Here is a 16,949-nt window from a genome sequence, read left to right on the forward strand (position 1 = left end):
TTGAACCTGGGAGGCAGAGGTTGTGGTGAGCTGAGATTGCGCCACTGCACTCCAGCCTGGGCAACAGAGCAAGACTCCGTCTCAAAAAAAAAAGACATAAAGTGGCCAACAAACATTAAAATATGCTCACCTCACTAATCATCAGAGAAATACAAATTAAAACCACAATAAGATACCACCTTACACCAGTCAGTATGGTTATTATTATTATTAAAACTGCTAAAAACAGTAGATGTGGGTGAGGATGTGGAGAAAAGGAAATGCTTATACATTGTTGATGGGAATGTAAATTAGAGCAACCACCATGGAAAACAGTATGAAACTTTATCAAAGAACTAAAAATAGAACTATTATTCAATCCACAATCCCACTACTAGGTATTTACATGAAGGGAAAAATATTATTATATCAAAAAAATACCGACTGGGCACAGTGGCTCACACCTGTAATTCCAGCACTTTGGGAGGCTGAGGTGGGTGGATCCCTGAGGTCAGGAGTTCAAGACCAGCCTGGCCAACATGGTGAAACCCTGTCTCTACTAAGAATACAAAAAAAATTAGCCGGTCGTGGTGGTGGATGCCTATAATCCCAGCTACTTGGGAGGCTGAGGCAGAAGAATCACTAGAACTTGGGAGGCAGAGGTTGCCATGAGCCGAGATTGCGCCACTGCACTTCAGCCTGGGTGATGGTGCAAGACTCTGTCTCAAAAAAAAAAAAAAAGATACCTGCACTTATGTGTTTATTGCAGCACAAACACAACAGCAAAGATATAGAATCAACCTAACTCCATCAATGGTAGACTGAACGAAGAAAATCTATATCTAGAGCTCACATTTTTAGATCTCATACATATATTCATATGTGTATATATATATATACATATGTATATATATATATACACGTGTATATATATATATATACACACACATATATATCCAAAAGAGATATATATATAACTTTATTCTTTTTTTATGACTGAGTAGTATTCTGTGGTGTGTGTGAATACTACTTAGCCATAAAAAAGAACGAAGTCATGTCTTTTGCAGCAATATGGATGAAACATCCATGGATGGAACTGGAGGCCATTATCCTAAGTGAAATAACTCAGAAACAGAAAGTCAAACATCACATATTCTCACTTAGAAGTGGGAGCTGAATAATGGATACACATGGACACACAGAGTGGAATAGACATTGGAGATGACAAAAGGTGGGAAGGGGTGAGAGGGTGAGGGTTGGAAACTTACCTATTGGGTAAAATGTTCGCTATTTTGGTGATGGGCACACTAAAAGCCTAGACTTCACCCTGTGCAATGTATGCATGGAAGAAATCTGCACTTGTAACCCCCAACTATATACAATTTTAAAACTTTTAAACAAACAACCCCATCAAAAAGTGGGCAAAGGACATGAACAGACACTTCTCAAAAGAAGACATTTATGCAGCCAAAAAACACATGAAAAAATGCTCATCATCACTGGCCATCAGAGAAATGCAAATCAAAACCACAGTGAGATACCATCTCACACCAGTTAGAATGGCCATCATTAAAAAGTCAGGAAACAACAGGTCCTGGAGAGGATGTGGAGAAATAGGAACACTTTTACACTGTTGGTGGGACTGTAAACTAGTTCAACCATTGTGGAAGTCAGTGTGGCGATTCCTCAGGGATCTAGAACTAGAAATACCATTTGACCCAGCCATCCCATTACTGGGTATATGCCCAAAGGACTATAAATCATGCTGCTATAAAGACACATGCACACGTATGTTTATTGCGGCACTATTCACAATAGCAAAGACTTGGAACCAACCCAAATGTCCAACAACGATAGACTGGATTAAGAAAATGTGGCACATATACACCATGGAATACTATGCAGCCATAAAAAATGATGAGTTCATGTCCTTTGTAGGGACATAGATGAAACTGGAAAACATCATTCTCAGTAAACTATCGCAAGGACAAAAAACCAAACACCGCATGTTGTCACTCATAGGTGGGAATTGAACAATGAGATCTCATGGACACAGGAAGGGGAACATCACACTCTGGGGACTGTTGTGGGGTGGGGGGAGGGGGGAGGGACAGCATTAGGAGATATACCTAATGCTAAATGATGAGTTAATGGGTGCAGCAAAACAACATGGCACATGGATACATATGTAACAAACCTGCACATTGTGCACATGTACCCTAAAACCTAAAGTATAATAATAAAAAATTAAAAAAACTTTTTAAAATAAAAATATATATTAAATGAGTACATTTTTTCACATTTTACAGGAATACATGTTAACACTTTTCAAAATATGATTACATCTTTGCTTATTCAGGTTCTTTCAAGATATTAAAGTTTCTCTGTATAGTGAAACACACAATGAAGAGTACCTATTTTATATCCGTTATTTGTGTTCAAGGCAGGTAAGTTCTTAGAGAGCAACAAGACTCTTTTAAGAGGACTCTGGATGTGATAATAACTAGCATTCTATGATGGTCATAAGGTACACATGCTATTAGGTTGATGCGAAAGTAATTGTAGTCTTGACATTAAAAGTCATTTCAAAAATGGCAATTACTTTTGCATCAACCTAATAGTTGAGTCCTTACAGTAATTCTGAGGGGGTATTATCTGTATTTCACACACATGGCCACTCAGATGCAAGAAATGAAGTAAATTACCTGAACTCACACTGCTTAGAAGAAAGCAGAGCCGGGATTCAAATCGAGATCTTCTGATACCAAATTCCATACACCATACATCATGTACTAGTATTCCTAGTTGCAGAAGACATTGAATATTAGAAAAAGGGAGGTGACTAAAATCAATTCTCACTTGCAGGCATGCTGTGGGGGCTGCTTTTTTTTTTTTTTTTTTTTTTTTTTACCAGTTCCATACATGCGTGTGTCTACTTGCCGTTTCGCCCCTGTCCCTTCCTGTTCCCTCCTCTTCTATCCTATCATCCACTCTCCTCTTCACTCTTATCTACCTTCCCATCTATCATCTTCTCTTACACACATCAATAGACTACAGGTAGACACTTTTTATTTCACCATAGCAGTGACTCAGATTTCCGATAAATTGAAAGCAACATTAAATGCGCTAATTTTAACATGTTATCATTGAGCTTGCAATGAGTTTTTTTTTTAAATGGTATTGATTACCTGAAAGTGTACTTGAGAAAGTGACTTATATATCATTTTACAAGATTGGATTAGGTTAAGGACAATCTTCCTGAGTCTGGACCACATCTGTCAACCAAGCTACAGAGTTTGCAGGGGGGCGAGAATGGGTTTGGGCCGAAGGTCTTTGGGACCCTCACCCTGGAGGGCACATCTTTGAGTTTCTTCTTCTCCCAGGAATTCTCTTTTCAGGGTGAGTCAAATTAATTTGAACATATCTACCTGGCCGTGAAGGGTTTAGTGCTCTGTTACATGAAAAGAAATATCTGTGATTATGAAGATGATTAATATTTTTACTTTCAGATTGGTCCCCAAGGAAGAGAAATAATGGTTCCTGAGCCAAATGTATCTTCCACTGAGAGTGAGAAAATGTAAGTCACTTAGGAGAGAAATCTTGTTCTAGCCAAAAGGACAGGCAGTGGCTGCAAAAAAAACAAGTTGTTGTAGTGCTTACAGCACTGATTAAAGCATCAGCCCCTCCTTAGCTTCTCCAATCCCACTCTAAGTCACCATTAATCTAATTCTTTTTTTTTTTTTTTTGAGACAGAGTCTCGCTCTGTCACCCAGGCTGGAGTTCAGTGGCGCAATCTCAGCTCACTGCAAGCTCTGCCTCCCGGGTTCACGCCATTCTCCTGCCTCAGCCTCTCCGAGTAGCTGGGACTACAGGTGCCCGCCACCACGCCCGGCTAATTTTTTATATTTTTTAGTAGAGACGGGGTTTCACCGTGGTCTCAATCTCCTGACCTCGTGATTCGCCCGCCTCGGCCTCCCAAAGTGCTGGGATTACAAGCGTGAGCCACCGCGCCTGGCCACCATTAATCTAATTCTACCAAGGCTCTCCAATAGATTCCATTCTGCAGTTTATACATTTTGTGGTAAATTTGTGTATAAGTGATCCTAAGAAACTGCTAACCCACAGCAACCATGATGCTTAAAGAAGATGGGGAAAGGGTTATCTCTCGTTCTGTTTGACGAAAGTGTCATTGGAAGGAAAGTCTGACGTATTCCCAGTTGGTTTTGAGCCAGACTCAGAAATCCATCTTAGGTGGGGAAACAGAACACATTAGAAAATTAAATGATCTGGTAGTCTCTGATCCCAAAGGACTAAAAATCCAGTTGGAAAGCAAGATCTAGACAGAAGAAAATCTAATAGCAACCAAAGGGCCAATGATAATAAAGCCAACAAAATAAAAAGCAAGCCAGAACACCAACCATAAGTTCAGCAAAGGGAGAAAAGAACATAACATCCTACAAAAGATTTTTTGGGGCAGCATGAAAGGTTTTAAGCATAAGCACACAATTCACCCTTGTTTAGAAAGAGTATAGGTTTCTGCTAAAAGGTTGTAAGGGCCACAGGTAATGTTGGCATGCTGGTGAGACCTAGACTTTCTCACTGTTCCATCCACTATGCCAAGCCTGCTGCTGGAGATACAAGGGACCCTGTAATTGCTTTAATATTGCTGCTAACAGTGGAAATTGTTATATTCATTACCTGATCCCTCTAAATTCCAAGCCAGTGTCCCAATTTAAAAAAAAAAAAAGTTCTTTCTTTTCTTTTTTTTTGAGATGAAGTCTCGCTCTGTCACCCAGGCTGGAGTGCAGTGGCACCATCTCGGCTCACTGCAGCCTCCACCTCCCAAGTTCAAGCGATTCTCGTGCCTCAGCATGAGATGCATTTTTAGTAGAGATGGGGTTTCACCACAAGCTAGTCTCGAACTCCTGACCTCAAGTGATCTGCCTGCTTCGGCCTCCCAAAGTGCTGAAATTATAGGCAGGAGCCACTGCGCCCAGCTGAAAAATGTTATTTTCATTTTAGTTTAATTTGTTCTTCTTTATAGGTCATGAAAAAAGAAGCAAAAGTTTGTCCTGTGTCCTACTTCAGTGACAGAAGCAAAATGGCCACTTTTCACATGTTAGTTTCCCTACAGTGCACTATATGGTTGCTGTGCCGGCGGGCCTAGGGGAGGAGGGGAAGCCATGAGCCTCCCACGGCCTCAGCTCCAGCACTTGTCTCTCAGGCCTGCAGGACTGCAGGTCCCCACCCTGCGTTCCTATCCCAGACCATCCCAAGTCTCCTGTCGTTTAAAAGAAAGGAATGTGTTTACTTTTAAGACTAGAACCTTAAGCCTGAAATATAATTGGCTGCCCTCGATAAAGCAGAATTTGGGTCAAACAGGCCCTATCCTGAGAGAATGCATGACTTTTAATAACTAAAAACCAGGTACAGTTGGTCGTGAATGATAACATACTAGGGTGTTTCCAAATAACTCAAAGACCTTTTGCTGTTGGGAGACTGGCTACCTTGACTATTTATTAGATCCAATTGCAAGTAGAAACTACTTTAAAAAAAAAAAAACAAAAACAAAAAAACGCAGCTGTCTGTAGTCCAAAACCATGGAAACCAGCTCTCTCTGCAAACAATGAGCCTGCTTCCCGCCAAGACAGCCAGAGCTTCTCAGTTCTCATGATTTTCTTCCAAATCCCAAACACCAAATGCCTTTAAAATGCACAAAAGAGCAAGGAGCCTACTGAATTGGCAGTTATTCCTGCTCCTTTTTAGTCAATGTCTGTGTAAAGAAAGGGAAGGCATAAAAAGATATGTGTTTTGCTTAGTTAGGGTTTCCAAAGACAAGATGGCCTCAGGACAAGCTAAGCCTCCGCTTAGAGAGCTGCTTGGAGCAACCCAGGGAGTGCTTCTGCATTTTCATGGCCAGTGTATGTTTTCCTTCTCAGCAAAGGCCTTGTTCCAGGGGAAACTGAAATGTATGAGGTCCAGAAGGAACCCTATAGAAACCACACTGCATCTCAACAGGGCCACAGTCAGCACATAGTTTCCAGGTTATAAACCTCCCTCCCCCTTCACCCTTCAATCCCAGAGAGTCTGCAGTCTGCTTTACAAACACTCTTGCAGCATATGACTAGAAGCCCGTGTGAACTGGAATCTTAAATACACACCAAAATGCAGATAATGCTATCAGGGTCATCCTGCAAGGCCCACCTGTTCCCCCAGAGGCCAACCCAAGCAAAACTGAGGCACGGCTGAGGCCCAATGCAGGAAGAGGCTTTCCACCTCCGGCCTCAGCAGCCTGTCCGCATCCACAGGCCCACGGCAGTGTTCTCAGGCCCAAGGCAGTGTCCTCATGGACTGGGACCCTCTGTTCACACAAGACAGCTAGCTGTTACTCAAGCTACATCAGCACAGCCCAGGATCGCTTGTCTCTTCCTGAGAACCTCTCCACTGCCTTGGGGTCAAGTTGCCCCTCAGTGCTCCCCGTATCTGCATATTGCTCCCACTCCAGCTCCTTCACCAGGCTGCGAGCTCCATTCTGTTCACTGCTGCATCCCTGGTCCTTAGGTCAATGCCTGATACTCAGCAGAAGCTCAACCGACATTTCCTTTTTTTTTTTTTTTTTTTTTTTTTTTTGAGACGGAGTCTCGCTCTGTCCCCCAGGCTGGAGTGCAGTGGCGCAATCTCGGCTCACTGCAACCTCCGCCTCCCGGGTTCACGCCATTCTCCTGCCTCAGCCTCTCCGAGTAGCTGGGACTACAGGCACCCGCCACCACGCCCGGCTAATTTTTTGTATTTTTAGTAGAGACGGGGTTTCACCGTGGTCTTGATCTCCTGACCTCGTGATCCGCCCGCCTCGGCCTCCCAAAGTGCTGGGATTACAAGCGTGAGCCACCGCGCCCGGCCGACATTTCTTGAAAGTTGTTGGAGTGTCACTGTTGGAGAGATCCATGCTAACTATCCATTCATTAGAATGAATCTCTATTGGTAGAAGTTCAGTGAAAGAAATATGAGTAAAAGAGATATTTGGAGCAGGGGGCAACTTCCAAAAATCCATCAAATAGGCTGCCACCTGTGTATCAGCCTGCCCTGTGCATCAGCTGTAACCTTTATTGTGTATTGGAATTCTTTGAGAATATGATTAAATCTACACACCCTTTATTCAAAAAAATACACACACACACACACACACACACACACAAACATACATGCATTGTTGTCTGTAATTTCAAGAGTTTTAGAGGATCCCCTGAAGCACATTCCTGGGACCTCAGGCTAAGAACACCGGCGCCATCTTAAAATTTGATACTTTGCTTCTATTTTAGTCTTCTACCTCCCTGAGGGCAGGAAGGAAATCTTAGTCAACTCTGTGTCTACCATCATTCCTTGCACATAGTGGGGATCCCTTGAAAAAAATGCACACAAACCGAGAAAGCAATGAACCAGTGACTCTTGAAATTCAGCAATGGCACCGATCCTAAGCAATCCACCATTTGCTTCTGTACTTTCCCTCCACCTACCCATCCATGGAAGCATGTCTAAGACTTGCAGAGTCAGAAATAAGGAGTGCTTCTGACATCTATGCAGAGCAAACAACCAAGAGTGTCTGCCCCAGGACATTGTCCTCTGTGGTGAGGGAGATGGTTGCAGGACTGTCCCCAGAGGATGCTTTCTAAACCTATGGGGGCATGTTTTGGTTGTCACAATAATCAGGGGGCCAACGTCAGTGTTTATTGGGTGAGACACCAGACATGTTGCAATGTCTAGGCTAATTCTGCATTGCAAAGAATTGTCCAAAGTCTCACCTGGCTCCCAATTGTACCATCAGATATTCATGTAGGTGAAAACATATTTATAGATCTGTGATTCTGGATCCTAACTCTGTGTTACAAAGTAATTTTTGTACAGTTCTAAATGTACACTGAATTTTCCAAAAATGCAGCTACCACATAAGTCCATGTGAGATTGTAGATTGTTCAGTTGGAACTTTACAAAGAGCTGTTCACCTTTTGAAAAATCTCAATACTAATGTCTATACCTCTGTTGGAATTTGAGCCACCAGCGAAGCACACCTGTATCCTGCTACATGTGAGAGCCATTATATTCAGTGATTCTACATAGGTATACAAGCTCTGACTACTTTATCATGCCTTCTGTTGTAGTTGTACCCAAGCATTACATACTTAAATGTATATTGTTCTTTAAAACTGTTTTTTAACATTTCTCATTTATATTCCGGTAAAAATATTCTATTGAATTTCAAAGTTATGTTTAGAAGTTTTGTTACCTAGATGTTTAATTTCAAGAGATTAAGAGAAATGTTACAAAAAGTTTCCTATAGAAAGGAAATTAAGTTTGATAGTGAACTACAGCAATACCATTTATATAGCGAATCATTAAGGATGCTTTTAGATGCAAGTAACAGCATGCTAAATGTGATTTGAAAAATAAAGATGTTAGTTTTTTTCATAAAACAAGAAGCCCAGAGGTAGGTATTTTCAATGTTGGCTTAGTGGCTTAATGAGGTGGAAAATAACCCAGGTGACTGTCATCTTTCTGCTCAGCTACCTTCAGTGAGTTGTCATTTATCCTCAGAATTGTCCCTTTGAGGTTGCAAGAGAACTGCTGCAGCTCAGTCTGTATCCAAAAGGAAGAGGCACTAATTTTCCCTTGCATAGATCTTTTAACTAAAGAGGAAGGTTTTTTCCAAAAGCTCCAGGGAAGGCTTTCTTTCTGGTTTAATTCACCAGGATTTAACTAGATGCTGATGGCAACAAGGGGAGCTGGGAAAGCTAGTGTTTTCAGTATTAAATACAGGTGGCTCTGCTGGCAAGGCTCTGGGCGGGGGACTCAGGGGGCACAGGTGCAAATGGCTGTTGGTTGCAAACATAACTGCTTACTATGATTACTCAGAACAAAAAACACCTAACAAATGGTAGGTTTTAGAATGACATATCTGTATGTTTATACTTCAACCAAAAGTATGGAAAAAAGTCATCAGTAAGACTATGTTTAATGGTATTCATTCTCCATACCCTTTTTCTTCCTAGTTGCCACAATTTATTGGTGTTTGTTTTTTGTTTTTTTCTTTTTTGAGACAAGGTCTTGTTCTGTTGCCCAGGCTGGAGTTCAGTGGCATGATCACAACTTACTGCAGCCTCAACCTCCTGAGCTCAAGCCATCCTCCCACCTCCAACTCCCAAGTAGCTAGGACTACAGCTGTGCCACCATGCCTAGCTAATTTTTTCTTTTTCTGTAGAGACAAGGGTCTCTCTATGTTGCCCAGGCTGGTCTTGAACTCTTGGGCTCAAGTGATCCTCCCACCTCGGCCTCCCACGATGTTGGGATTACAAGCATGAGCCACCATGCCCAGCTCTAGTTGCCATAATTTGATTTTAAATCAAAGTGGCGTGTTCTATGTTCAAAAATGATTCAACTGTGCCACCTACCTCATGGCTTTGGTGTGGGTGACAAGTGAGAATATATGCAATTACACCTTTAAGATATTCTTGATATGATAGCATTATCCCCAAAGAATGCATATAAAGCATAGCTGTAAGTTTATTTTTCACAGAATACAAATCAAAGTTTATTGTACAAAATTAAGGCCTTCATATTTCATAATTCACCAAAGCTAAAGAAGCACTAGATAATTTAAGTCCGTCACAAAAATTTCACTTTCACTTCCCCTAATCTCTATTACAATGACCCAACCAAATGTTAGCAAAACAAACACTATAAATAACACCAAGTCCTTTAAAGATGACTATCCCAAATGTTATTTCTTGGCATAGGTGATCTTCATAGCATGGGATGTTGTAATCTTAAATCCCTGTAAAGCATCCCTGGCAGTTCCAGCTGGCCCATCATTTTCAAATTCAACAAAAGCAATGTCATGCCTCCCTGGTACTAGACGTACTTCCTTGAAGCCAGGGAACTGATTAAACAGCATAGATAACATCATCTCATTAGTCTCTTCTGTTAAGTTATTAAGGAATAAAATATAGTTTGGAGGACAATCGAGGACCTGAGGATTTGGTGTTGAATTTCCTTGGGTATTAGCTGAATTTGGAGTTCCCTAGCCAGGCATTTTGTTTGTGGTTGTTGCAGTCTGTTCCACAGTTTTGGCTTTTTTCTTTTCTTTGTCAGCAAAAGTGCCACACATTTCAGATATTATATCCGAATCTGTTTCTGCATATGTATTCGGATTGGTTTACCATAAAATGGAAATCCTCGTAACTGTCTCTAAGCATTTGTGGATGAGCCCAGTTCCTTAAATATGACAAAGGCCTGCCCCTCATCTTCATGGTCTTTAAAGCCACAAAGTCCACCACATGACCAAACTGAGAAAACAGGGCATATAGGAATCTCTTCAATTCTTCCTTTTTAATTTTGTCATTCATATTGTTGATATAAATTGTATGATTTGGTCTGATATCCATGTTTGCGTTAAATTCTTCAGAAAGAGACAGTGAATAATCTAAGGGCTATGCCATCTCCCATAAGAAACAAAAACTACTCTAATTTTAAGCTAGGTTTCACTGCCTAAATTAAAATTAAAATGGAAAAAAATGTGTGAGATTGAAATTTTGCAATCTAACTTTCAAATTCACACAAGAGATCTGATAGGCTAGACTACTAGAGTATTGAGAATGTAACCTTTAAAAAAACGGAAATAGCAAAAAGGAGAATATTCTGTCCTGTTTTAATCCCCACTGGCCATGCCCTGTTGAGATCTAGAACACAATTAGGCACTAGAACCAGGAGCCAACAAAGGGTGATGCTGTTCTCTCCAACTGCCACATGCTGAGCATCTCCATGCTCTTTGGTGCTGCTCAGGGGAGCCAGAGCTAACCCTGGGGACCAGATGTCTGGGTTTGCCCAGGAAGGTCTCACTTCACTCGTACTACTGATATGGACAGGAGGCAAGGAAATACCGGGTAGTAGAGGGCGGTTCCCCAGCAAAGGCCCCACCCTCAAGCCTGGACACCTGAGGCCTTAAATGGGAATGGGCATTCCTGTTTTTGCCCCCAGCTGTTGCCTTTTCCAAGACCACCCTGGCCCACCACACTCCCCATCCTGTACCCATAAAAATCTGCTCCACGAGCAGAAGCATGGCAGAGCAGCAGAGCAGCAGAGCGGCATGGCAGAGAATGAGAGAAGAGAGGAAGCACCTGAGAGGAGTTCAGCTGGGGGCAGTCAGAGAGAAGATCAGCTTCAGGATGGCTGAACTCCAGGGGAAGATCATCTTCCCACTCCATCCCCTCTCCAGCTTCCCATCCCACTGAGAGCCACCTCCATCACCTAATAAAATCCCCACATTCACTGTCTTTCAAGTACATGTAACCTGATTCTTCCTGGATGCAAGGCAAGAATTTGGGATGCACTGGGTGCAGAAACCCAAAAAGGCTGTCACCCTGACTCTTCACTGAGCTGTTTAACACTTAAGCCATCCCTGGATATCAGGGCTAAAAGAGCACTGTAATACTCGTAGACACTGCCATGGGGCCAGAGCCCAAAAGTGCTCACCCTGGCTCCAGCACCTGCTCACCTGCATGCTACCCTCCTGTAAGGGGTTTGAGCATGTGGTGGCCGAGCAAACAAGCCACACCCCTGTTGCAAGTCCCACAAAGGGGTCCAGGGAGTCTCCCATTTCATTACTCCTACCCTAATTAAAACTGTGCTGGTTTGGGGATAGTTACCTCATGAATCAATTTGGAAATTCTAGACATAAAATCTCGACTCACACCCAATCCCTCAGCTGAAGAAAGAAAAGCTAAAAGAAGGGGAAAGCTGTAGGGTTGGGGAGTTGGAGCAGAAGAGGGTTAAGCAGGAAGAAAAAAAAGAGTAGGCCATTAAGAAAATAAAAACTCGGGCCCTACATTAGGAAGAACAAAAATTCAGAATGCCATTCCTCCAGGTATTCTCCTTCTTGGCTGGGAGGGCTGGTGGGGAAGGAAAATTTCACAACAGCCCAATGAATGGATGGCTTGTTTCCCTCCAAGGAGGCTTACAGCTGGACACCAGTAGTCCGAATAGTGGTCCTGCTTCTCAGGCAGGCTTCCAAGGCCGCCAAGTATTACAAGCCCTTCATAGAGCAGTGGATTTTAAAGGTGAATTGAAACTATTTTAAGATCCCTCTTGGGTAGCAGATGGACAGAATGACGGATCGTTACTATGGTGTAGTTGTTTTCATTCCTGGCCCAACTGCCGCACTAAGCACACAGCACTGTGGGCTCCACAAGAGACAGGCATGGTTTGCTGTCTCTGCAAGCACGATGTGTTCTGTAAAACATGCAAAGAAAGAAGAGTGGGAACCAGACTACAAGTTCTTCTAAACAAAATAGAAAAACATTTACTAGGCCATAACAGGACTAGGCAAGCTAATGCAGAATTTTGCTTTGATATTATCTTTGAGACCCAGTTGGGGGAAGCGGGGTGACATGTATGTGAAAGTGTACTTTCAGGAGTTTTATTCAGTAAGCCAAAAACTAAGAAGTCTTTTGATTGGATCAGTGTTACCCAATTTTGGGGCCAAAATAATAATAATAAACTTTGGTATAGCTCAGTGGTTAAGAGTTCCAGTTCTAGGCCGGGAGCGGTGGCTCATGCCTGTAATCCCAGCACTTTGGGAGGCCGAGGCGGGTGGATCACAAGGTCAGGAGATTGAGACCATCCTGGCTAACATGGTGAAACCCCATCTCTACTAAAAATACAAAAACATTAGCCAGGTGTGGTGGTGGACGCCTGTAGTCCCAGCTACTTGGGAGGCTCAGGCAGGAGAAAGGTGTGAACCCAGGAGGCAGAGCTTGCAGTGAGCCGAGATCGCACCACTGCACTCCAGCCTGGGCGACAGAGCTAGACTCCATCTCAAAAAAAAAAAAAAAGAGTTCCAGTTCTAGATTAGATAGCCTTGATTCAAATCTCAGCTTCATCAGGTACTAGTAACTCTAGGCAAGTTTCTTAACCACCTTGTATCTTGGTTTTTTCATCAGTAAAATGCTGATGTTGCCTCTGTCATAAGGTTGTTGGGAAGAGCTGATAAACAAAATGCTTAGGACACTGCCTGGCACATCCCGGAGCTTGTTAATGTCAGTTGTGGTGGTAGTTGTCACTATTAAAAGGTATAATTTCAAGATTCCATTGTAATCTCTTAAATGTGCTTAGCTGTGCTCAATTTGACAGCCAGGGAAAAACGTTTTTTTCAGAGATAAGCTACTGATATTTTGATAATGCTCCCAGTTTCCCTCCTTTGAGTAGGTCAGGAAGGAGGAAGGTTTGTGAAAGAATGGAGCTATTATAAAACATAGTTACAAGGTTGTATAGCTCTAGGGGGTTTCTGTGCTGCCCTGGTTACTTTTCTTGCAGAAAAGAAGGAAGTGTTTGGGAGGCTGAGGCTGGCAGATCACGAGGTCAAGAGATCGAGACCATCCTGGCCAATGTGGTGAAACTCCGTCTCTACTAAAAATACAAAAATTAGCCAGATGTGGTGGCATGCGCCTGTAGTCCCAGCTACTTGGGTGGCTGAGGCAGCAGAATTGCTTGAACCCGGGAGGCAGAGGTTGCAGTGAGACGAGATCGTGCTGCTGTACTCCAGCCTGGCAACAGAGCTAGACTCCGTCTCAAAAAAAAAAAGGAAGTGGTAAGAATTCATAGCAATTAGAGTCACCAAAGCTGGGAAGGTAGGACTGAAATGTTTTTGTTCCACAAAAGTTTTCTGAGCCTTTGCCTTTATTAGGACATTTCCGTGCTACCTATGAGATGCTCAAGGACTTCATTCATTCACTCATTTATTCCACGAGTCTGTGAGCATTAACTATGGATCAAGAACTGTCCTAGGGGCTGGAGATAGAACAACAGACACAACAGGGTCTTAATCTCAGGGCCTCACAGAGTATGGGGGATGCTGACCATTAGCAATCATTAGTGATAGCTCAGGAACTCAGGGAGCAGAGAGGAAAGGGCCAAACTCATCACTTGATGCATGGGAAAGCAATCTCAGGTACCAGCACGGGCAGAGTCCACATATGGAAGCGTTTCAAAGTGCAGAATTCCTGATTTGATGTCAGATTTTAAAAAGGGTAAAACTCAGAGTCAATTTAGTATGAGCAGCTAGGGGAGACACGGGAGTTGGCAAGGCAGGGAGTAGGTACCGCTCATTAGTTCTTTCCCTGCAGCGTGACCAGCCTTGTGCTAAGCCCTTTCCACCACGCTCTATGACAATCCACTGAAGTCAGGATGGCTGCTGTCCTTTGACAGATGAGAAACCCGAAGCACAGGGTATTTAAGTGGCTTGGTCAAGGTCTTCCAGCTGCTTAGTTGTGCTGGGTTAAGCAAATGGCTGTGGCTTCAAGCTTTGGTTTTCCATTGCCCGACGGGGGCTCGGTTCCAGGAAGGCAAGTGGAGTCCATCCAGGATATTATGAAAGGAAAACTAAGAGGACGTTGTTACATCCAGAATGATGGTAATATGTTTAAAATTAGATTATATTAGGAAACTGGCAATACTATGTGTCCCTAGGTGTGATCCAGCCTGGATGGCAAGCCAGGCAAATAAAGTTCATTATCGATAACCTGATATGCCCAAAGTGTTAATTTGCATGTAGGACTTGCACTGGCTGCTCAGTCAGGCTACTTGCGATCTCTCTTTCCCTGAGATACCCATTTGGCCCAGGGATGTATGCAAATGAGTTCTGGATGTTCATAAAAGCTCTGTCTCCCCACAAAATGCAGATTGCCAAGTGTTGCATCTCTTCCAACCAAGTTTTCATTCTCATCTCTTTGGTTCTTTGATTGATTTTGCTACTCCATTTCTAGAACCTTCTTCATCATCACCCCATCTTGGATTGGTTAGTGTTTATCTTCAGCTCTAAGTAACAGAAACCTGACTAAACAATGGCTTCAAAGAACCATGAGGTTTAATTTTTCTTAGTGGCAGTTGCTAGCATTAGTGGAGATGTGAAAATGTTGATCCTGTCAAGAAGTAAATTGCTTGCATAGACGGAAAGGTATTTCATGCTGCCCCAAGTCTCCAGATTGTTATTTACTGTCCTAGATGGGGCCATTTAGTTTTCATGACAGGCCGCTGACTTTCTAGTTACTGTCTTCTCTCTAGCTGGCCTGGCTCCATTCTAATTTCATCAGATTCAGTCTATTATTGGGCCAACCTGGAGCTTCCCTGGGAAGCTGCTCCACTTGCCAGTGGTTCAGAATGTGGGTCCTAGGTTAGCTCTGAGATGCCCTTGGTTTTGAGTTGCTGAAGCAGAGCCTTCACACACCCTCAGTCCCATGCTCTTCTGAGGGCACAGAGAAACCATGACATGGGAACAGGACATCATTGAAAAGCCTACTGTGTGCCAGGTGCTTTAGACACTTTCTCCCTGAAGCCTCATGAGAACCTAGGAAATGAATCCTATTATCTTTTCCATTTGGGAGATGAGGACACAGGTTTAGAAAATGTAAATAACAAGACTGTATGGCCAGCACGGGTCTGTCTGATCCCAAACCCTATTCTCTTTCCAGCCACAATGTGCTGAGCCCTGAAAGTTCCAAATTGTCCTAAGTTCCTTAGATACATGCATCAAGGGTGGGGCAGGGGTGGAGAGGAGAAGGCAGAGTAGACACCATATCTCAGGGAACCTGGGATCAGGCCAGAACCCCAGGGGCTGGGTGCTACAGAAGGAATTTCCCTGGAGTCTGCTAGTGACCCAGACCAGGGTCTCTGGTGATTATATAACAGACATAGCTCCCCCAGACAGCTGGTATCCACAGTGGCAGAAACAGGGATCCCTTAGCTAGTTCAGATATTCTATAAGAGCTAGGAGAAATCATACCTAGGTCTGCACTACGGTTAGGCAGAAAAGGTTCAAAATGCTGAGTTGCCTTGCTCCTGGCAAGAGTCACATCAGCTCCAGGTGGTGGCCACTTATCTTGTGCTCATCAAAAACTATAATCAGTGGTTCTACAACTCTCTCTTTTTAAAAATGACTTAGATTTAATACTCATTTAATAATCACACAGGGGGCAGTACACAGACCCTCACTGCCCCAACAACATTTGCAAAAGGCACTGGGGCAGAAAGGGTCTGTATACTGCTCCCCAAACTGATCCCCATCAAGCAAAGATTTCCACAGTGGCCCTTGTGTTCTGGTTCTAGAAGGAGAGGTAGCAATCTGCTGATCCTGTGGGCTCAGGTCTCCTTGCCCATCCCTCACTCCTCATCAGCATTAGGAGCCCCCATACCCCTCTCTGGTCATCATTCTTTGTTCTATGGCTTGGGGCAGTGCCACTGATCCACAGAAGAGGACTTCCATGTCTATAGTGGTCTTTGCCATTTCCCAGCAAATGGCCACAAGATGCCCAGTTCTTTCGTGTCCTCCCAGGTAGACATCCTGCATGTCTACCCCAGGTCTCACAGTTCTCTTGGGAGTGCTTGGCCTGAAAGAGAAATAAGCACATGGCTTGTCTATACCATACCTGTTGACAAAAGTTATTTCATGTGGGGAACCGAAGAAAAAAGTTGGAACAGAAAGGAAGATTCTGTGTATCGAGCCGCTGGAAACGGGAATCAGTGAAACTTAAGCTCTCCCAGAAAAGTGTGGGGTGCGGGGTGGAGCCAAGATGGCCGAATAGGAACAGCTTCGGTCTACAGCTCCCAGCGTGAGCGACACAGAAGACGGGTGATTTCTACATTTCCATTTGAGGTACCGGGTTCATCTCACTAGGGAGTGCCAAACAGTGGGTGCAGGACAGTCGGTGCAGTGCACTGTGCGTGAGCCGAAGCAGGACGAGGCAGTGCCCCACTCGGGAAGCGCCAGGGGTCAGGGAGTTCCTAGTCAAAGAAAGGGGTAACAGACGGCACCTGGAAAATCGGGTCAGTCCCACCCTAATACTGCGCTTTTCCAACAGGCTTGGAAAACGACACACCAGGAGATTGTGTCCCACACCTGGCTTGGAGGGTCCTATGCCCACGGAGTC

General features: G+C 43.5%; 1 protein-coding gene and 1 pseudogene across 4 annotated transcripts in view; one reads left to right on the forward strand and one right to left on the reverse strand.

The window, feature by feature from the left end:
* UST (uronyl 2-sulfotransferase) overlaps window positions 1-16,949 on the forward strand; it is a 421,134-nt gene that overhangs the window by 361,123 nt on the left and 43,062 nt on the right. The window contains exons 13-15 of one of the 3 annotated variants that reach the window (XR_004029388.1): window positions 3,489-3,556; window positions 5,024-5,097; window positions 7,299-7,383. The exons of 1 other annotated variant lie outside the window; for it this stretch is intronic. The gene's annotated coding sequence lies outside the window, so the exon portion shown is untranslated. Of the gene's footprint in view, window positions 1-3,488; window positions 3,557-5,023; window positions 5,098-7,298; window positions 7,384-16,949 lie in introns of those variants that run through there. One more of the 3 variants, XR_004029389.1, reaches the window with a different exon arrangement.
* LOC100597591 lies at window positions 9,658-11,065 on the reverse strand (annotated as a pseudogene). Its single transcript, XR_178066.3, has one exon. The product of XR_178066.3 is annotated as a U2 small nuclear ribonucleoprotein B'' pseudogene (transcript).

This window comes from Nomascus leucogenys, chromosome 3 (genome assembly GCF_006542625.1).
Source record: "Nomascus leucogenys isolate Asia chromosome 3, Asia_NLE_v1, whole genome shotgun sequence".
Classification (NCBI taxonomy): Eukaryota; Metazoa; Chordata; class Mammalia; order Primates; family Hylobatidae; genus Nomascus; species Nomascus leucogenys.